The sequence below is a fragment of the Peromyscus maniculatus genome, chromosome 10 (assembly GCF_049852395.1).
Source record: "Peromyscus maniculatus bairdii isolate BWxNUB_F1_BW_parent chromosome 10, HU_Pman_BW_mat_3.1, whole genome shotgun sequence".
Lineage (NCBI taxonomy): Eukaryota > Metazoa > Chordata > Mammalia > Rodentia > Cricetidae > Peromyscus > Peromyscus maniculatus.
The window spans coordinates 97,475,062-97,497,142 of NC_134861.1; the positions used below are offsets into that span (position 1 = coordinate 97,475,062).

General features: G+C 38.7%; 2 pseudogenes across 2 annotated transcripts in view; both read left to right on the top strand.

Annotated features, from left to right (window-relative positions):
* The window catches only part of LOC121826351 (ATP-binding cassette sub-family G member 3-like), a 62,300-nt pseudogene extending 57,414 nt beyond the window's left edge, over positions 1 to 4,886 (top strand). The window contains exon 16 of the transcript XR_013043074.1: positions 1,952 to 4,886. The product of XR_013043074.1 is annotated as an ATP-binding cassette sub-family G member 3-like (transcript). The remainder of the gene's footprint in view (positions 1 to 1,951) is intronic.
* The window catches only part of LOC121826366 (ATP-binding cassette sub-family G member 3-like), a 129,323-nt pseudogene that overhangs the window by 69,693 nt on the left and 37,549 nt on the right, over positions 1 to 22,081 (top strand). The window lies entirely within an intron of this gene.

Below are 22,081 nucleotides of genomic sequence, written 5' to 3' on the forward strand. Positions count from 1 at the left end.
AACACAATATCACCACAGTGAGTGAGTAAGCTTTGCCTGCCAGCATTCAGGGTCTTTCCTCTGCCTCACACTCTGTAAGACTTTAGAAAATCAAAGGGTGGTGAATGTGTGTGTGTGTGGAGTGGGGTGTAGGTAAAGTTAGAAGACTTGTCCTGCGTTGAAAAACACACATCTCACTATGTTGAGAATGTAGCTGGAAGTTTTTCTATGTTCTGGCCTTTCCTGAGGTTCCACAGCCACTTTTAAAATAATCAATCAAAGGTTTATATTAATTACTAACTGTATGGACTATGGCAAGCTTCTTGCTAGCTAGATCTTTCTTCTTAAATTAACCCATTCCTATTAATCTATGTTTTGCCATTTGGCTGTGGCATTACTAATCTGCTGATATCTTGTTGCTCCTTGGGGGCCGGCTCGAGTCTGTCTCTACTCTGCCCCTCTTTTTTTCTGTATCTCTGCTTGGATTTCCCACCTGCCTCTAAGCTGCCTTGTCATAGGCCAAAACATCTTTATTTATTAGCCAATGGGGGCAACACGTATTCATAGCATACAGAAAGACATCCCTCAGCATGAGAAAAAATATCATTTTTCTCTAATGCCATGAAAATATTTTTGCTTTTGATGACTGTTCTCATTGAGTACATTTTGATATATAAATGAGAGAATAATATGCTGATACATCAAATCTCTCATGAATGCTCACAATAATAATGAATAACAGTAACTCAAGTTCATGTTTGAATTACTGATAAGAAAACAAGTATGGGGGGATATCTCATTTCCCACATCTCCTTTCTCCTGGTGTGGTCTGATATCTTTCTAGTAAAAATTCATTAACCATTTCTGGTCAGGAGGACTTGGATGTGTAAAGTGAAAGCAAGGAGGGCCATCTGCAGACCTCATGTTCACCAAAGGATTGTCTTCACAAGAGGAAGAAGAAATCTGTCCTTTCTATGAATTTGGGAACTTTTAAATCTTAAGAGATACATAGGGATGGAGATACACAAAGATGGACACACACAGGGATGGACACACAGGGATGGAGACACACAGGAGTGGAGACACACAGGAGTGGAGACACACAGGGATGGAGACACACAGGGATGGAGACATACAGGGATGGAGACACACAGGGATGGAGACACACAGGGATGGAGATACACAGGGATGGAGACACACAGAAATGGAGACTCACAGGGATGGAGACATACAGGTGGGGATTGTTGTGTATCCAAAACTTTTAGCAGCAGCTGCTTTTCTAACCGGTGTCAGGGCCCTTGCATCCTGCTATGTTCCACCTGCTACCCAGACTGTCTGTAGCCATGGGCTGCTGGGGATGTTCCATAGCTGAGCATCCACGGTTGTCATGCTCCCTTAGTAGAAGAACTGATAGGAATTGTCTGACTCCTGTCAGAAACCCTTAGTCTCCTCTGGTCCTCAGTTTAGAATTTGATGCTGTGTTTACTGCATGACTGTCTACTGAGTCAGCAGAGCTGCACAAAGATTGATCTCTTAGAGTGTCTGTGTGTCATTAGGAAGCTGAGGTTTTCCACTTTGGGAGAAACAAGTCCTTCATCCATGCCTTTGCCCTTTGAGGAGAGGGCAGCATTGTAATTTAGAAATGAATGACACAGTGAAGACTACAAAGTTGGATCTTAGTGTGACTCTCTAAACTTGGCCAAATTTACTGAGCCTACTTCCTCTATGCTTTTAAATAGATGTGATAGCTATGCCTCCCTGTATGATTTTTGAAATTAAGGGACCTGATTCAAGTAGTTTATATTGACATAATATATAACAAAATTGTAAGTATAACATTACTACTCTTCTACCAGTTAAATATAAAGAAGAAATTTTTAATGATGTGTTGAAGCTATTAGTTCTTAAAATTGAGGAACACTGAATGTACTGAATAAACTTTGACATTATTTTTATGTGTGTTGAATTACAGATGTACTGGTGAAGAATTCTTGATGATCCAGGGCATCGATCTCTCATCATGGGGTTTCTGGAAGAATCACGTGGCCTTAGCTTGTATAATGATTATCTGCTTATCAATTACCTATGTGCAGTTATTGCCTCTTGAGAAAAAGAGATGTTTTAAAATTACCCTTCCACTTTCCTTGAATTAAACTGACATTAAAAGAAATTAAAGCTTTACCTGTCGGTGGCCATGTCAGCAGTGCAGCAGGTAGCACTTGGATTTCAGGAGTTCAGTCACCAGAGTGCAAGGCAATGGTGGGTGAATCCTGGATAGGCAAGACCAGAGAACTTGAGTTTCAAATGTCTCTTGCTAGTGCTGTGCCATTACATGTTTGCCAATGCCACTTCTCTCTGGTATCTGGCATGGTATGAATGGGTGTGGGGGATCCCCACTGCCTGTAATGTAGTTTGTTTATCTCATGAAAACATACTATTCTACTGGGCATTTTTATCTATGGATTATTATGAAGATGATTTCCTCTTAACCAGTACTGAACTATACTTAACTGAAGTAATGATTTTACAATAATAGTGATAGTTTAAATAGGATTTTTGATGATTAATGGTTTTGAACAAATGTAGTAAGGGATTATGATAGAGGTTGGTTTGGTGGGAAAATTAATATAAGTAGAGGTATTATATAATGTTGCCCCCACACTTGTAAAAGCAGGGGCTTACAGAAAGTAGAAAATAGAACCAAGGAAGTGTCATGCATTAGGACTTTCTCTTGAGAAGCTGTATAGACTGTGGTTTAGATTAATTATTAAGGAAAACCATCAAGTCCCAGGAATTAGCTCAAGTTCTTTTTGATGTTGGGAAATGTGTTCATAGGTTTCAGTGTGCAAAGTAGCTTTAAACAATTGACTTCATGTAACTAGAAAACAAAGAATTGGATGGTTAGTTAAGATATTTGGACAGGACTGTAGATGTAACCAACCATCTTATTAAATCAGAAACACAGAACCAATGTAGAAGAGAAAGCCAAGAGGTCAGAGCTCAGAGCTAAAATCTCACCCTTCCTCCTGTGGTGGTCCTAGCTCTCTGAAAAAGAGCTACTTCCTGTGTGTATGTCTTTTCATAGTCTTTAGTTCTGCCTTCTCATTGGTTGTAAACCCAAACGTGTGACTGCCTCGTCACTGTCTGAATGTACAGCCCCCTAGGTCTTAAAGGCATATGTCTCCAATGCTGGCTGTATCCCTGAACACACAGAGATCTTATGGGATTAAAGACGTGTGCCACAACTGCCATGTTCTTTCTATGGCTCTAATAGCTCTGACCCCTGGGCAACTTTATTTATTACCATACAATTAAAATCACATTTCAGTACAATTAGAATACCACCACATTTCCCATTTTCTATTTTAATAAAAAGAAAAAAAAGCAAAAGGTTATAACTAACAAAAGAAAAACTATATACAAAAGTACAAATACTATATACAATATATACAAGTAATAAATAACTAAACAATGTCTAGTCAATTTGTATTTGACAAATCAGAGAAAATAATTCCATTATCTATCCTATTTTGATAAGTCCAAAATGTATCTAATTCATTACTATCCTAATTAATCTTCAACTATAACTAACTAATCTTCAACCATAACTAACTAATCTTCAACTCCCTCAGAGATCCAAGAAGGAAATAATATTAGCTAACAAAAATAAAAACAGGAAGTGCATGCAAGCAACTTCGAAAAAATTTGTGAGTTGACAGAAACAGCCAGATGCCTGGACAGTCACCTGAGGTTTCTCTGTGGTGTTGGGGCATCATCTTCAGCCTATAGGCTTAGCATATCTGACAGACTCATTTGTGAAGTAGGATGTACACAAGGTCAACAGTTCAACCTCACATTGGGTGAGAGCAGTCCACGTACCAGAAACACCTGAATTCCACTAGTGTCCCGTCATGATTCAGGATTTTAAATTCTGGAAATTGTTGACGGTTTTTGAATTCAGCTGTCCATTCTTCTTGGCTGTGTATATATGGCTTCATCTCAGCATCCCCTTCTTCTCCACATCCCTCTATTAAATGCCAGTCTACTATCAAGAAGCGTGAGCTTTCAGCTGCTGTTCCATTGCACAACAGAAGTCCTCAGCCCTCTGCCTGTTAAGCTGCCTTCATAGAAAAGGGCACTGTACCTTTTCCAGATTGCGAAGGCCACTTCAGGGATGGGGCCATATTGTCCTGGCCTCAGAAGATGCCTTTTGATAAAGCCATAACCACACTTGTTTTGGCAAGAATCAGTAGTCCTTTGTTTCTTGTTCTGTCTGTCCATTTTGTCCTGTTGATTCGAGGATACTTTGTTGTCCAGTGGCTAACTTCTGCCACAATGAAAGTTAACTCCATATGCAGTTTCTTCAGTGCCCATATTTTCTCTGAAGTAGATTGATACTGCCAGGAGCCAACATGTCTCAAAAAAGAAAAATTTCTAAGTTCTTAAAACATTTTAAATGCCATATAGATCTCTGTAGATCTCTGAAGGATTTCAAGATGATCTGTCTAAAATATATCTGTTCAATTTTTAAAACATATCTAATATGACTACAAGTTCTATTGTAATGTCTAACTACTAACTTTCATTTCTTTATATCCTAATAGTTGGTAATAATAACAACATTCAAGGATCAGAAAATTGCATTACATTGTTAAAGGAATGGTATAAATACAATTAGAAATATACATATAGCATTTTCTAACAATATCAATTTCAAATTTGTATACAATATAAAACAATCCAATTCAATGTAAAGTAATTAAAACTAGTAATTGTCTTTTTTCCTTTCTTTCTTTCTTTCTTTCTTTCCTTCCTTCCTTCCTTCCTTCCTTCCTTCCTTCCTTCCTTCCTTCCTTCCTTCCTTCCTTCCTTCCTTCTTTCTTTCTTTCTTTCTTTCTTTCTTTCTTTCTTTCTTTCTTTCTTTCTTTCTTTCTTTCTTTCTTTCTCCTTCCTTCCCTTCCTTCCCTTCCTTCCTTCCTTCCTTCCTTCCTTCCTTCCTTCCTTCCTTCCTTCCTTCTTTCTTTCTTTCTTTCTTTCTTTCTTTTTCTTTCTTTCTTTCTAAACAAGAACCTTAAATCTAATCTCCTTTGCTTAGCCTTTTCCTAACCCTTGACAACAACTTGTAACCAACCCCCCTAAATACTGAAGATTATCCCAGACCCAAAACCCATTAAAAGGACCAAAAAACCACCCGCCCCACACCACCTCTTTGTGAATGTGGGCATCATATTCTTAAAATTTCTTCCTGCTGGGTATGGGCAAAGTTATCTTTATCCTGAAAGAAAATTTTAGGTTAGTTGTCAAATTCTAGGAAAGGTAATTATATCCTTCATTATCCAGTCTGTGTATAATGCCAAAGTTCAGGGTTTATCTCAAGTCCTTATTCAAGTTTTCTTTGAGACTGGATCATCTCAGCTAGTCATCTCAAAATTGCTCTGAGCACCTTGTAGTTCAAAGCTGATCTGTAGATGATATTTGTCAGCTTAATGATATTATTATTGTCCACGTGGAATTGTTGTTGTGGGGCCCCCTCTTCTTCCTGGAGACTTCAGTTGATGTTAGGCCTGGCTGTGATTTCCTGCAGAAAACTGATAAGAGACTCGAACACAAAGACATATATATGCAGATAATTGAAGCCTTTTTTTCTAGAATTAGTTAGTACTCTATATGACCATTCATATCTTAACAAAGTTTAAAATGTATATATATCTATATATGTTAATCTTGTAAATTTTGATATAAAATTCATACTTTAAGAAAAGTTTAAAGAATCAGAATAGAATCAAAGAGCTGAGATTAGTACTAGAATTGTCCCTTAATTAATTTGGCTTTTGTCCTGTCCCATAGTAGAAGATGGCTCTTTTATTCTGGCATGATACAGAGAGTTTCCATTTTCCTTTTAACAACATGCTTGAGTTTAAAGAAGGAGAGAGCCATTCTCCAACTCCAAAGTCAGCTTTAAATTTTAATTGAACTGGGACAATTAGAAGACCAATAGTGTTAAATCTTTATAGAAAAGCAGAAACAAACATTTAGGAAGACATAAAATTTTTTAGATAATATATACCCATACGCCATTTCACTCTGTTTCCTGGGATAGATGATTTGTCCCTTTTCTTCAGTTGTCTCATTTGTCCAGTGTTCTTCAGATTCCTTAACCTTCATTCTCCTAAAAGACAAAATCAAAAACCTTTCCCCAAGACTAATTTTAGGGATGTTCTTTTTTGGCAAGTTATTATCTGATTAAATGCAAAGGCATGTGTTACTGGTACAAGTTAGTTTAAATTGGATGTTCATGCTGGTTGATGAACTATCACCTCCTCTAATTAAGAGGACTCTCTTGTTCAAATCGAACCTTTATCAATTTTGATGGTACCTATAGCTTATCTTCTCCTTTAGAAACAAAAGCAAAACCTCGTCCCCCACGTAATACATACCCTGGTTTCCATTCTGAGGTCAGCACATCCTTAAAGTATATAGGTTGATTTAATTCTGTAGTTTTTTCTATTATCCAATGTCTCTCTGCAGCTGTTCCTTTCTCATTGGCATTGAGAAAATTCAAATTTAATAGAGCATTATGCAGTCTATTTCTGGGGTGTTTGTTACCCCTTTCTGTTTATTTAGCATATCCTTTAGAGTTCTGTTTGATCTTTCTATAACTGCTTGACCTGTAGGATTATGTGGTATACCTGTAATATGCTTTATATTATAATAAGCAAAAAACTGTTTCATTTTAACAGAGACATATGATGGAGCATTGTTAGTTTTGATTTGTGCAGGTATACCCATGATGGCCATAACATCTAGCAAATGAGTGATTACAGAATCAGATTTTTAAGAATTCAAAGCAGTTGCCCATTGAAATACTGAATAAGTATCGATGGTGTGGTGTACATATCTCAATTTTCCAAATTCTCCTAAGTGAAACATGTCCATCTGCAAGATTTCATTCCTCTGAGTACCCTTTGGGTTACATCCTGCTGGTAATGGCATTTGATTGTAGAAGGAACAAGTAGGACATTTCTTTACTATTTCTTTGGCTTGTTGCCAGGTTATGGAAAAATCCTTTTTTAAACCTTTACTATTGACATGATGTTTTTTATGAAATTTTGAGGCCTCTAGCACATTTTCTATTAATAATTTATCAATCTCATCATTGCCTTGTGCTAGAGGGCCTGGCAGACCAGTATGGGATCGAATGTGAGTTATATATAAAGGATGATTCCTTTTCCTGATTGTATCTTGTAATTGAATAAATAGTGAAGTTAATTCTGAAGCATCAGGGATGAACTCTGCAGTCTCAATATGTAATACTACTCTTTCAGCATACTGAGAGTCAGTTACTATGTTGAGAGGTTCTGAAAAATCCATTAATACCAACAGAATAGCATACAATTCTGATTTTTGAACTGAATTATATGGACTTTGAACCACTTTACTTAAATTTTCTGATTTGTAACCTGCCTTTCCTTGTTTGCTGGCATCTTTATAAAATGTACGAACTCCAGATATGGGTTTTTGCCATACAATTAGAGGCAAGATCCAATCAGCTCTCTTTATTAGATCAATTCTATTGCTTTTGGGATATTTGCTGTTAATTTCTCCCAAAAAATTACTGCAAGCTCTTTGCTAAGGTTCACTTTCTCTCCATAATTTTTCAATGTACTCCTTAGTTAAAGGTATGACAATTTCTGCTGGGTTTATTCCTGCTAATTGACGAAATCTCAGTTTTTCTTTCCAAATCAAGTTAGAGATTTTTTCCACATAAGTTTTTAATTTTTTATTTGGTTTATTTGGTAAAAATATCCATCCCAATATAATATCTTCCCTCTGCATTAATATTCCAGTAGGGGAATGCCTAGAAGGTAAAATAACCAAAATGCAATCCAGCTTTGGATCAATACGTTCTTCATGTACGTTCTTTTCTACCAAGGCCAATTCTTTTTCAGCTTCAGGTGATAATTCTCTTGGACTATTTAAGTCCTTGTCACCTTCTAAGGTTTTGAACAAATTAGTCAGTTCATCATTTTTTACCCCAACAATAGTTTGTAGATGAGAAATATCTCCAAATAATCTTTGAAAGTCATTAAGAGTCTATAGTCTATCTCACCTAATTTGCACCTTTTAGGGTCTAATTTTTTGTAGCTCTATTTTATATCCTAAATAATTAATAGAATCTCCTCTTTGTATCTTTTCTGGAGCAATTTGTAATCCCCAGCAAGGCAAAATTTTCTTTACTTCTTCAAACATTCTTTCTAAAGTATCTGCATTTGAGTCAGCTAGTAAAATATCATCCATATAATGATAAATTATAGATTTATAGAAATTTTTTACATATCACTTCCAATGGATGTTGTACAAAATATTGGCACAGAGTTGGGCTATTCAACATTCTCTGTGGGAGGACCCTCCATTGAAATCTATTAACCGGTTGAGAATTATTATAAGTAGGCACTGTGAAAGCAAATCTTTATCTTTTTCTTGTAAGGGTATTGAAAATAAACAGTCTTTTAAATCAATAACTATGAGAGGCAATCCTTTTGGTAACAGAGTAGGCAAAGGAATCCCAGAATGTAGAGAGCCCATAGGCTGAATTACTTTGTTAATTGCTCTAAGGTCTGTTACCATTCTCCATTTACCAGATTTCTTTTTAATAACAAATACAGGAGATTTCCAAGGGCTGGTTGATTCTTCAATATGCTGAGCATTTAACTGTTCTTCTACCAGCTCTTCTAAAGCCTGGAGTTTCTCTGTTGTTAAGGGCCATTGCTGAACCCATACAGGCTTGTCTGTTAACCATTTTAAAGGTAGAGCTACTGGTGTTTTTGGAAGATCATCAGTTGTTGTGTCCTGTTCTTGTATAATATGGATGGCTGGTGACCACTCATTAGAACAATGTCTTCTAATATTTCTCTCAGAAGCATGTGCTAGTTTATGATTTGTTTCTGTGATTGGAGGGATGTTAATCTGAGTATTCCATTGTTGAAACAAGTCTTGACCCCACAGGGTCATAGCTATGTTAGCCACATATGGTTTTATTTTTCCTCTCTGTCCTTCTGGACCTATACATTCTAGCCATCTTGCACTCTGTTTCCCCTGAGATAATGTCCCAATTCCTAACAGTTGAACGTTTACCTCCTGAAGAGGCCACGTTGGATGCCAAAATTCTGGTGCAATTATGGTAATGTCTGCACCTGTGTCTACCAGACCAGTCAACAAAACACCATTTATTTTTTATCATTTACTTTGGTCTTTGTTCATTAATTAGAAGATTGCCAAATTTTTTTCTTTATGTTTTCTCCTGAATTTTCTATTCTCTCTGTTTCATCATCCTGACCAGCATGATTTATTCCAATAGGCATTTGGTTATTTAATTGCTCTGAGCAGGGGTTTCCTCTATGGCTGCAGGAAAGGTTTGAACTGGATTTGCTATGGGGGCCTGCATGAGGCCCCTCTGGGAGTTTCCCGAAGACTGAGGCAAATAATTACCCTGTGTGTCCTTTGTTGATCTACATTCATTGGTCCAGTGTTTTCCCTTACCACACCTGCATACTCCAGAAGGAAGGGGCATTCTGTTGCCATTGTTCCTTGAAGAAACATTGTTTCTAGGAATGACCTGTTTACAGTCCCTTTTCAAATGTCCTTGCTTTCCACATCCAAAACATCTAACACTCCTCAATCCTTTTGAAATGCTTCTCCTACCCGCATATCATCATGCTCATGAGCCTCAACATTAACTGTATCTCTAATCCAATCTTCCAAAGGTGCAGATCTTGCCTTTAATGGCCTGATTATTCTTTTGCATGCTGCATTCGCATTCTCAAAGGCCAAAGATTCAATTATTATCTTACTAGCATCTGAATCTCAGACCATTCTCTTTACTGCTGAAGCCAGTCTTTGTAAAAAAATCTGTGAAAGACACTGCAAGTTCTCTAAGAAATGTGCCTCAAGCAGCATCAGCTATGCCCAGTGCATCCCCAGGACTTACACATATTAATAAATGTTTCTAACCAAAAAAAAAAAAAAAATCTGTGAAAGAGTCTTTTGGGCCTTGCATAACCTTTGTAAATGACTCAGGTTTTTTTTTTTTCCTGGTTCCTCAACTCTGTCCCATGCATTCAAGGCTGCCGTTCGACATAAAATTAGGGTATGGACATCATATAAACATTGTGTTTGTACTGAAGCATATTGGCCTTCTCCAATAAGCTGATCCTGGCAAACTTGTATTCCTTTATCCCTCCATTGTTTTTCTATGTTTTTAGCTTCATCCTTGAACACAGTTAGAAATTGAAGCCTCTGGCTGGGTTCAAGAACAGCTTGTGCCAGCTCTTGCCAGTCCTGTGGTACAATCCTATTATATGTTGACCAAGAGTTTAACATTTGCTTTACATATGGGGAATGCATGCCATAAGATACTATTGCCTCCTTAAACCTTTTTAAATCCAACATTTCAATTGGAGCCCAAATATTTTGTGTAGTCATTTGATCAGGCAACTGCTGTATGGTTACAGGATGAATTAAGGGTGACTATTTGAAAACAGGCCTTCTTTCTGTAACCTTATAATCCAAACGTGAAACAACTTCACTGTTAATTTCTTCTGTCTGAATTTTTACAGGTTTAACAAGTTTTTCTAAAGCTGTCATTCTGGCACTTAAATCAACTATCTTTTTAAATAGTAAAATGAAGATAAGCATAGTGATAAACTGCATAATTTCAACAATAGTAATCTTTTCATATAGTTTTTCTATTTTCAGACTGCCTAAAATTTCAAACAAAACCCAATTTTCTTCCAATGTACACTTAAAACCCATTTTTTTTTAATGTGGAAAAAATTTCTCTTTTAAATAGTTTCCTTTAAAATATCTGATATGTTATGACTTACCAAATCTGCGTAGAACAGTAGAAATCCGAGGAAATTTCAAAACAGCCACCTAGTGTCCGATGTGTAAATTGAGAGAGAGAGAGAGAGAGAGAGAGAGAGAGAGAGAGAGAGAGAGAGAGAGAAAGCATACAAGAAAGCATAGCTGGCTAAAGCTTAAATCCAGCCATGTGTTCCCTCTTGAGCCAAGTCAAGGCTTGGCTCTGGCTTCCTTAAGCTCTGACCACGTGCATAGGCTTTACAGGCAGGGGCCCTGTTTGGCAGGGCAGGCCTGAGTTGTTTGTAGCACTGGCTTTAAGCAAGCAGCTCACGGTTAGTCTGGCCTGAGGCCAAACAGACCTGGGCCCAGGCTAGGAATCTGACCACCCAAGCTAGGGAGCCAACTGCCCTTGCGGGAAACCGGATCTGTCTCCAAGCCAAGCAGTTTTTAAAGGATTCTTGTCACATTGGGCGCCAGATGTAGATGTAACCAACCGTCTTATTAAATCAGAAACACAGAACCAATGGTAGAAGAGAAAGCCAAGAGGTCAGAGCTCAGAGCTAAAATCTCACCCTTCCTCCTGTGGTGGTCGTAGCTCTCTGAAAAAAGAGCTACTTCCTGTGTGTATGTCTTTTCATAGTCTTTTTGTTCTGCCTTCTCATTGGTTGTAAACCCAAATACCTGACTGCCTCATCACTGCCTGTAAGTACAGCCCTCCAGGTCTTAAAGGCATATGTCTCCAATGCTGGCTGTATCCCTGAACACACAGAAATCTATGGGATTAAAGACGTGTGCCACAACTGCCATGTTCTTTCTATGGCTCTAATAGCTCTGACCCCTGGGCAACTTTATTTATTAACATACAATTAAAATCACATTTCAGTACAATTAGAATACTACCACACAGGACTCTATGAAAAGTGAAAGAAGTAATCTGTTTTTCTGGCAAATATAAAAATGATTGCTTATGTGAATGATTATGACTGAAGGCTCCAGATCTATGATAAGTCTAAAATGTAAATATTTAACTGTATGTTGGTACTGGGGATAATTTGTTTTTTACGTGTAATATGTAAAATATTTACTCTTGTAAGGGAAATGGGAAACATTTTTTTTACTTGTATTCATTGTAATCATTTACTTAAAAATAGAATGTAACCACATTGTAATTTTTATATTGCTTGAAAGATTCTGCTGGGGTATCTATATGCTGTAACCATCAGTATGTATAGAAACTGGTTCTTGGAATACTTGCCTACTCCTAGATCTACTAATTCCCAAGATCCTTTGCAGTCCTAGAGATTACAGACTATGCTGCTGTATCCACACCTTTACAGGTCTTTACTTCCCTTGTGTTTCTATAATTTATATTCATAAGTTCTTCATTCAGTCTTTTCCCATAACAGGATAGTACTCATCAGTAATATGGGTGTTTTTAAACATCTTACAAACTTATGCACATGTATCAAAAAAATCCAGTTTAGCTTTTGGTACAGACTCAGTGTGCCCCTAGTTCTTCCTCTTGGTCCTTTCCATGGCTCCTTCTAACTCATCTGCATTTCTTTGTGAATTTGCTGACCCATAGACTCTCTCTAGCAGGAACCCACAATTGTCACACTAGGCTAATCATCCTCCTTCCTGTCCTCCATTCTGGTCTCTCTAGACTCACCCTCAGTCCTGCTGCAGCCTGTCACATGACCCACCACATATACACTGTAAGTGTCCATCTGTGAGGGACTTGGGTTTTGGTAATTACCCAGAGAACTCCCATTTCTTTCCTACCACTCTTGAGTATTTCCTAACCAAGCTCTGTTCCTCTGTGAGTATTTGCTGATCTATGGAACAGCTCTCTACCAGGGTCCTCACAGTTCTCCCAATAGACTGGAACTCAGGGACCACATAGCTGCCACACATGGCCAGGAGAAGAGTGGGTGACAGCAACTAAAAAGACAGAACACCCATCCAACAAAGACAAGACTGGACATTTACATCAAGAAACACTTCACATATTGTAACTCCAGATTCCTAGATCCAGGTGCAGAAAATACAAACATGACCAACCAAGACAATATGTGTAAGTAAACTGCAAATCTCTGAGTTTGGTGTCCCAGGTTTCAGCACCAAAATGTTGGTAAATTGATGGCTGAAACTGCAAGCAGACAGTTCATCCCTAGAGGGCAAGGTATCCTGGACACCTCGAGCTACTCAGAACAAGAGCTCTGCCCTGAAAGGTGTCCCGGCCACCTGAAGCTGTTTAGCACAGTTCTGATGGCTGGGACTGCAAAGAAACAGCCCAACCCTAGAAAGGAAATTTTTCTGACTTCTCAGGAGAGTCAGGCCTGGAACTGCTTCAGCAAGGAAGGGTATTCTGACTCTTTGGGGAAGTCAGGATATGCCTGGTGTGATGAGTGATGGTTTCTTTCTGCAGGACATAGCATTCCTACTCCTTTCCTGGAGAGCCGCAATCTCTGGCTCAGTGTTACCAGCTCTTTCTTGCTCAGTCCACTATGGGACGTCTTAGCAAGGTTCTTCTGTTCAGCTCCCCCTTGCTCAGTCCACTATGGGACATCTTAGCAAGGTTCTTCTGTTCAGCTCCCCCTTGCTCAGTCCACTATGGGATGTCCCAGCAAGGTTCTTTTGTGCACCAGTGAATGAAGGTCTTCACCCAAAACTCTTTTGAGAAAGAGATTTATTTTGGAAGGAGGAGTCCAGGAGAGTAGCCGCCTATACCAGGGTGGAGAGAACAGCTCCCTTTCTGACTGACTAGGCAGGGTGGTTTATATAGGATGTCTAGGGGGCAGAGTCAACTGTGATTGGTTAGTTTATTTTCTGCCCAGGAATTGGCCAGCTTTGTGGGCAAGGGGCAGAGATGGCCCTGATTTCAGGGCCAAACTGTGTTTCTTTCAGTGGCCTTTCTTGGCTTTTTGACACTACCTCTAAGGCCAGGGAACATTTCTTTCACTGACTCTGATTCTAGGGGCCAAGAGTGTTATTTTGGTACTAGTTTCAGAGTCAGGGCATATTTCCTGGGTTCTGAGTTTGGGGATAAAGTGTTCATTTCTCTGGCTCAGGTCCCAAACACAGGTTGTGTTTCTTTCCCTGGTCTTGGGCCCTAGGGCCAGGATTCTGCTGTCCTGCTCTGTGATTGGTTGGTTTCACAAGTCATTTGGACAGGGGCAGAGATGGCTTTGATCTGAGCTAAACTGTGTTTCTCTCACTGGCCTTACTTAGCTTTTTGACATTACCTCTAAGGCCAGGGCACATTTCCTTCACTGACTCTGATTCTAGGGGCCAAGAGTGTTTCTTTGGTACTGGTTTCAGAGTCAGAGCTTGTTTCCTTGGTTCATTTCTCTGGCTCAGGTCCCAAACACAGGCTGTTTCTTTCCCTGGTCCTGGGCCCTAGGGCCAGGATTCTGCTGTCCTGCTCTGTGATTGGTTGATTTCACAAGTCATTTGGACAGGGGCAGAGATGGCTCTGATCTTAGCTAAACTGTGTTTCTCTCACTGGCCTTATCTGAGCCATCCTTCCCTAATTCTGGGCTCCAGGGTCAGGGTGGTTTCTTTAGCCAGCCCCTTTTCCCTACAATATGCCCCCACCAGAATCCATTAATCCTATTGAAAACCTGAAAATTGATATAACACAAGATCCAGCTAGAATGTGCTTGAGTATGGATCCAAAGACTCTACATATTACTAAAGAGGTACTTTCTCATCTATATTCACTGCTGCTCTGTTCATTATAGCCAGAAATTGGGAACAGCTTTGATGTCCATCAACTGATAAATCGATACTGAAAATGTGGTACATTTATACCACAGAACATTATTACATTATTCAGCTGTTGAATGCATCTAGAATCACTTATTGTGAGTTAGCTAACCCAGAACCCAAAAGACAAATACTGCATGTTTTATCTTACATGTGGATGTTGGCTTTTAAGCTTTAGACATATGTGCTTCAATCTGAATACATAGAGTTTAGACAGCTAGTAAAGGACCAGGGAGGATAAGAGATTCTTCTATGGAAGGAGTAAGAAGAGTACAGTATTATAAAGAGATAAATGGAAAACTAAACTATGATACAATGGGAGGGTATGTGAGGGCAAGGTAGATGAGGGAATAAAAGGAAGAGCAATTACACAAAGGCCATTTGAAAACATATATAGAAACTTACTATTGTAGAAGCACCCTATAAATATGTATATATGAAAGGAATAATAATGAAATCATCATATAATAGACAAGACAATGCTCTGGAAAGACATCTTATGTCACCAAGCAAACCTTGAGTGCCAGGAATGAATGACATCATGTTCAGTCATTGGCCAAAGGAGTTCCTATAGATCTCCCCAAAGGTCACAGACTATTGCCAAGGCTATTGGTTGCTATCCATAACCTGATAGTAGGATCCTATTGCTGAAGACCCCACTTACTTACTTCATTAACACAGAGAAATAAAGCAGGTACACATTGGAGGCTTCACCACTACTCCTAGCATTCATGCTGCTGGAAGGTTCTTTGATGCTCCTACAGGAGAATAGTAATCAACAGTATCCCCTAGCTATGAGCTCTGTGACCTCCACAGTAACATGCCTGCAAATATTCTGGCACAATAGTGCCACAAATGTTATGGAAACAACCAATCAATTTTTAAATTTGGGCTTAAGGTCCACAACCTGAAATGAAGCTGTGAAGTGGCCAAGAACCTGAGACTAGACAGGTCCTGAGCCTGGGGGAAAACCTGCTGCTACTATTTGTCCAAAGAAACATAGCATGCAGTGACTTCTAATGACATATTGCTTTACCTATAGACCAGAACATTGCTCAACCCTCATCAGAGAAGCTTCTTCTTGCAGTAGATGGTAATTTATAAAGAGGTCCACAACTGGACAATGTATAGAGACTGGGAAACTTTGTAGCACACAGCCCTACATGGGATGTCTTCATCAAACGCCTCCCATTGACACTCAGAGGTCCATGCAAAAGGAGAGGTAAAAGGGTTTTAAGATCCAGAGGTGGTGGATGCCTCCAAGGAAACAGGATCTTTCAGAAACTATAGGACTAACACACACAGGAACTCATAGAGATTGTGGCAGCATACACAAGACCTGCACAGCTCAAGGGAGACTGAACCCCAAAACTGAAAGAGGAAGTGGACACAAAATCCCATCTCTAACTCAGAGGCTGTGTGTGATTGGTATCTGCTGGGAAAAGAAAATCAGTTTTCTTCAGTAAGGTGTCAGCTCCACTCCAGGGCTGGACCTGTGCCCCGGGTTAAGTGACCAGCATGAAAAAGACTTCATGTGGGTTTATGCAGTTTTGTTTGTTACTTATTGTCTTACTGTTTTTCTTTTTCTCTAGTTGTCTATTTTGATTTTCTTTTGTTGTTGTTTTTCTTTCTTTTCTTCAGCTCAGGGAGAGAGAGTGGGATATCATGGAGTTAGGTAGGTAGGTAGGTGGAAAGGATCTGGGAGAAGTTGGGGAAAGGGAAAGAATATAATAAAAATATACTGCGTGGAAAATTCGTTTAAATAAACATCTTTAAGTGCATTTGTAGATACATTACAAACAGCACTCTAGGTTAGGAAATGGATCGTGACTAACACATGTAGACAGTCATGCCTCTCTCCAATCAGGACTTCCTGTCTCCATGTGTAGCTTCTGAAATGACACAATGGACCCATCTCTGTTTACCATCAGAGCACTGTAACAGCTCAGGTTTGTCTTCTAGTATTTGTAGGCATGGACTCAAGTTTCCCATCCACTTTTTAGCCAGTTTATGTTTTCTTAATTTATTGAGACAAATTTTTATGCCCTCAGGACAAACTTGCTTGAAATCCATGTTTCTGTGATTCTGACTCATGACCTGCAGCAGTTACATGAGTATCCCCCTATATTTGGCTTAATAGGCTTAATTTTCAAATACTTTTATGTATACAGACATTTAGGAAGATAGTGTAGAGAGTTCTTGTGTGCCCTTTGCCCACATTTTGTTAACGTGAAAATTTCCTTTGCCAAGGTACTTTGGTTAAAACTGACATTGACATTGGGGCATTGCTGTTCATTAATCTGAACACTATATCAAATTCCACCACTTTCCTATTAATGTCCTGCCTTATTTAGGGATCTAATTTAGGATCTATATTGCATCAATCTTTCCTCATTAGAAAATAAGCTGTTAGATATAATGGGGACTAGAAGATCATTGAATTTAGACTCATGTGACTGGATCCTGAGTATCCTTTAGCACACAGTGGATGCTCTGCAGCATTGTTTTAACATCAGTCTAGAAGACATTGCTATACTGTTTTATCTCTGAACCTTGGGGTCATTATAATTTACTATATGTCTTAAATACTTTGTGAATATGAAGGCCTGTTAGGGCTTCTATTTTGATAAAACTGCATGACCAAAAACCCCATGAAACTGCTTGGTGGGCAGTACCAATGTTTTGACTAAATGTGCCTCTTTTGATGCTTTCCAAACTAAGTAGATAGGTTGATCAGGACCTAGAGGTATTAGAACAATAGATAGATTTCTTCACAAAATTGGAGAGGCTTAGACTTCTCATGAGATTAAATGACTGTGAATGACTTTGGGAGCAACCTGTTGTTTCTATCAATCATTAATTTTAAATAAATCTTGCCATTGTTGGAAAAAAATTAATACCAGTCTCTGTTCTCTTGTTCCCCTTGGCTAACTACTCAATTATCAGCACTGGATGGGCCTTTAGTTTTCATTCTTTTTGGATTACCAGCAGTGCCTTGCATCTTAAATTAAAACATGATGAGTCCATGATTTGACTCATTCACTAACACCAGTGGAGAATGTAACAGGTCCCCAGGCCCTAGCACAGCTGACTGCATGATAGGAGTAATATTCAGCCTGTAGAACTCAGCATATAGAGCACCACCTGTCAAGATTAAACAAAGGCCTAATATATCAAAGTCCACATAGTTCTGAGAAAGTTTCAAAATGTACTAACCTTGCTTTTTAGCTTCTACAGTTCTACTTCTGGATAACTGTTCTTGTTAACTGAAGTATGCCAACCCACACATGTTTATTGTGCTTAAAAGCTCACTCTGAGAAAGTCTTAGTCTTAGATCCTGAACACCCAGTGTAGTCACTCTCTGGCTAATAAAGAGTTTCTATGGCTTAAACCCATATCTGAGCAGTCTTCACGGGTGAATACCCTACAAAATTGAGAGCATATCTTATAAACTTATGTTCTACCAAGTGGGGAAGCCCAAAAGATATTAATGAATTTCTAGACATTTATGACCTAACAAAGTTAAATACAGATGAGATAAAAATATAAATGGGATAGAAGTGATAATATACCAATCCCAAAAGTCCAGGCTCAGATAGATTCAGTATAGAATTCTACCAGGCCTTCAAAGTAGAAAGTAAGTGATCTCAAGATATTCCCTAAAGTAGAAAAGGAGGGGATACTTCCCAAGTCATTTTATGAAGCTAGTGTTATCCTGATACCATAACCAGACAAAGACACAGCAATATAAAAAAATGGGGAACATAGATACAGACATTCTCCATAAAATACCGGCAAACTGATTGTGAAAAAAGTTGTTCATCATAATTGAGCTGGCTCCATTCTAGAGATACAAAGATGTTCAATATACACAAATCAATAAATGTAATACACCACATAAATAAACTCAAGGTCGAAATCACTTGATTATTTTAATACATGTAGGAAAGGACCTTGACAAAATCCAACACCCTTTCATGAAAATAACCCTGAAGAGAGTATGAATGGAGGAAACACATCTCAACATGATACAGTCTGAATGAACTGCAGGTAACATCATGATATGTGGACAAAAACTAAAGGCATTTCCACTAAGATCAGTAATAAGCCCAGGCAGTCTGTACTCTCCACTCCTGTTCAGTATAGTGCTTGAGATCTTAGCTAAAGCAGTAAGACAAGAGAAAGACAGAGACAAACAGGGAGGGAGAAGTCAAAGTGTCCTTACGTGCAGATAACAGGAGCCCACACATAACAGACTAAAGACTCCACTAGAAAATTCTTACTGCTAATAAACACCTTCAGTAAAGTGCTAGGACACAAGATTAACAAACAAAAATCAGTAGCTTTCCTATAACAACTGACAAATGGACTGAGAAAGAAATCAAAGAAACAATATTAACCACAGCAGCCTCAAAAGCAATAAAATACCTTGTAGGAAAACTAATCAAGGAAATAAATGATATCTACAATAAAAACTTAAAAATACTAAGAAAGGAATTAAGGAAGATCCCAGAATAAAGACCTCCCATGCACAGAGAATGGAAAAAATGCTTTTGTGAACATGGCTGTTCTACAAAGAAACAAACGAAGACACAGAAAAAGCAAAATCAAAAAAACTTATCAATGTAATCTCCATTAAAATTCCATCATTTTCCACACAAATCAAAAAATGATAAAATTATTATATTGAAGCATAAAGCTGAAGGGACTTCAAAGCCATCGTGAATAAGGAAAAACTAATTCTCGAGACCTCATCATGCTATATTTCCAAATATACAACAGAGTCATGGTATTAGAAACAGTACAGCACTGGCACAGATATAGATGTGTAAACCAATGGAATAGAATTTGGGACCAGGATATACTCACTTATTTGGTAATTCTATTTTAAGTCTCTGAGAAATTTCTACACTGATTTCAACAGTTTGTATCCGTTTACATTTCTACCAAGAGTGAAAAAAAGTTTCACTTCCCCCCACTTGTTCACAGTCATTTGTTTTCTCAATGATGTCTATTGTTATTGGGGTAAAATAGACCTCAAATCATTTAATTTACAAGTACCCACTGGGTAAGAATTTGAGCAGTTTTGAAAAATATTTATTACCTATTTTTTCCTTTCTTTGTGTGTGTGTGTGTGTGTGTGTGTGTGTGTGTGTGTGTGTGTGTGCATTTCTTCTGTGAGAATTCTCCGTTTATTTCCATAGCCTATTCTTTATTGTGTCATTTGCTTTCTTGATGTTTTCACGTTTTTCTGTATTCTGGCTATTATTCCTCTGTCAAAGGTGTAACTGATGAGGATTTGCTCCCCCCACATATATCCAAAGGACTCTATCTCCTATAACAGAGATGCTTACCCATCTCTGTGTTCATTATTGCTCTAGTCATAATAGAGGAAGTGAAAATTGTCTAGATGTCCAGTGCTAAGTTGGCACTGGTGATGATGAACTTAATGGAAATATGGCACTATGATAATCCATGCTAGGGAGATACAGACCACCACACCAATGTAGACCATTAAGCTTATAAAAGTCCATTAGTTTTGGCCATTGACTAAGAGCAAGTTCATACTTTAAAGTCTCCTGGTGCAGAAGGTCAGAGGTACAGCATTTTAAAGGCAGAACCTACAATTGCATTGATGTTGGATGAGAGGCAAAGTTACCTTGCATCATTTGTTTTGACAGAGCGTAGTGGTTATTTCAGACAATTAATTAATTATTTCAGATAATTAATTTTGACTTATACCTTCTTTGGTTATTTTAGTTTAAGTTCACATATCACTAATTATTTTGGTTATTATGTCTGGATCATGGTCATGGAAATCCCAAATGTGTTGCCAAGGCAGACATCACTGTTCTGGGGTTGAGGCCTTGAAGTGTCTGAGGAGATCCAAATGGAGTCAGGACAGGATGGCTTTTGACAATTTAGTATATGTATGCACCAGAATTTTATTAAGTGTAAAGAAAATAAAATTGGAAAATGGATGGAACTGGAAAATATTATGCCAAGTGAGGTAATCCAGGCCTGGGAAGACAAATGTCCTCTCTTAAGTGTTGGTCCTACCTTGACATTTTTAGATTTGTGTGTTTAAGTCACATGCCTGTAGAGGCCAGGAAGTGTGAAAAGGGCCATTTCTGGGGAAGGCAGTAAATGTGGGTTATATGAAAACAGAGAGGGAACACTATCACATAAAGGTTTACATGGGGTAAGGGAGGAGGAAGGAAGTGGAGGGAACTTCATCTGAATCAAGATCTGTGTGAAAAATCCATGTGGAAATGTACAATTTTGCAAACCAATTAAAAAATAATTTAAAATGAGTTTGAAGGGTGATGACATGTATGAGTGGACAATACTGCTCCCAGAGTCATAGGTTCTTAAAGAAAAGTCCTGGAACTGATGTGAGATTCCTCCTTAATAGTTGTTGGTGCAGGAGGCTCCAGGTGCCACAGAAGTGTAAGGCCGGTGTCCCAGATCCACTTGGGTTTAGAGTAAGGCCAGGTTAGGGCTGGGCGTGAAGAGAATCACCCAGAAAGTTGATTACATAGTTATCAAACCCTCAGATTTGGGGATGTGACTCTGGCATCCCTGGGGCAGGCCTGGAGCCCTGGGTTAGGCACCAGCACTACTACACAACAGAAGTAAAAACTAACTAGAAGTAGACAACAAACGCACAGAAGGAAGAACATGGTGACCTTTGGAAAGGGCGGCCATGATGGAGCTTGAGGGAAGCCCTGTGCTCCTCTGCCTTTCCTGTGTGTCTCACTGCTGCTCTCTCCCCTCCCCCTCCTCTCCCCCACCTCTCTCCTTCTCCATTCCTCCCTCTTCTCTTTTCTTTCTGCTGTTTTGTTTTCAAGGTAGAGAGCAGAAGCAGTTTCACTCTGTAGCCCAGGCTGACCAGCAACCTCTATGTAGCACAGGCTGTCCTTCAACTTGTAAACCTTGGGCCTCAGGCTGAGTTCTGAGATTATAGGTGTGTGCTCCTATTCCTCCTTCTGAAGTACTCGGGATGGCCTATAAAAAAATCTTAGTTTCACAAATACAAATATATTACATTGTAAATATACATCACGCTGTCTTGTCAGATTTTCTATATTTTTGTATGTATGTGCATGTGTGACTGTATGTGGGTGTGCATCCCTGTGGAGGTCAACGATAGTTTTACCCTCACTCTCACACTGAACCTGAGAAAGAACCAGGACTTTCTGATTATTCAGAATTGTTGGCCAGCAAGCGCCAGGAATACCACTGCCTCCCCCTCCCACTATTGGGCTTTTTACCTGGTGCTGGGGATCTGAACTCAGGTCCTCATGCTTACAGAGTTGGACCACTGCCAGACATGTACTTTCTTTGTGTGTATCTCCTACTCAGATAAAGTTAACCTTATCAAAAAATGTTTACAATTTTTATTCTTTGAGAATTTTGAGAACTTCATACATAGGATGTATTTTAATCACACTCAGCCTCACTCAGCCTCCAC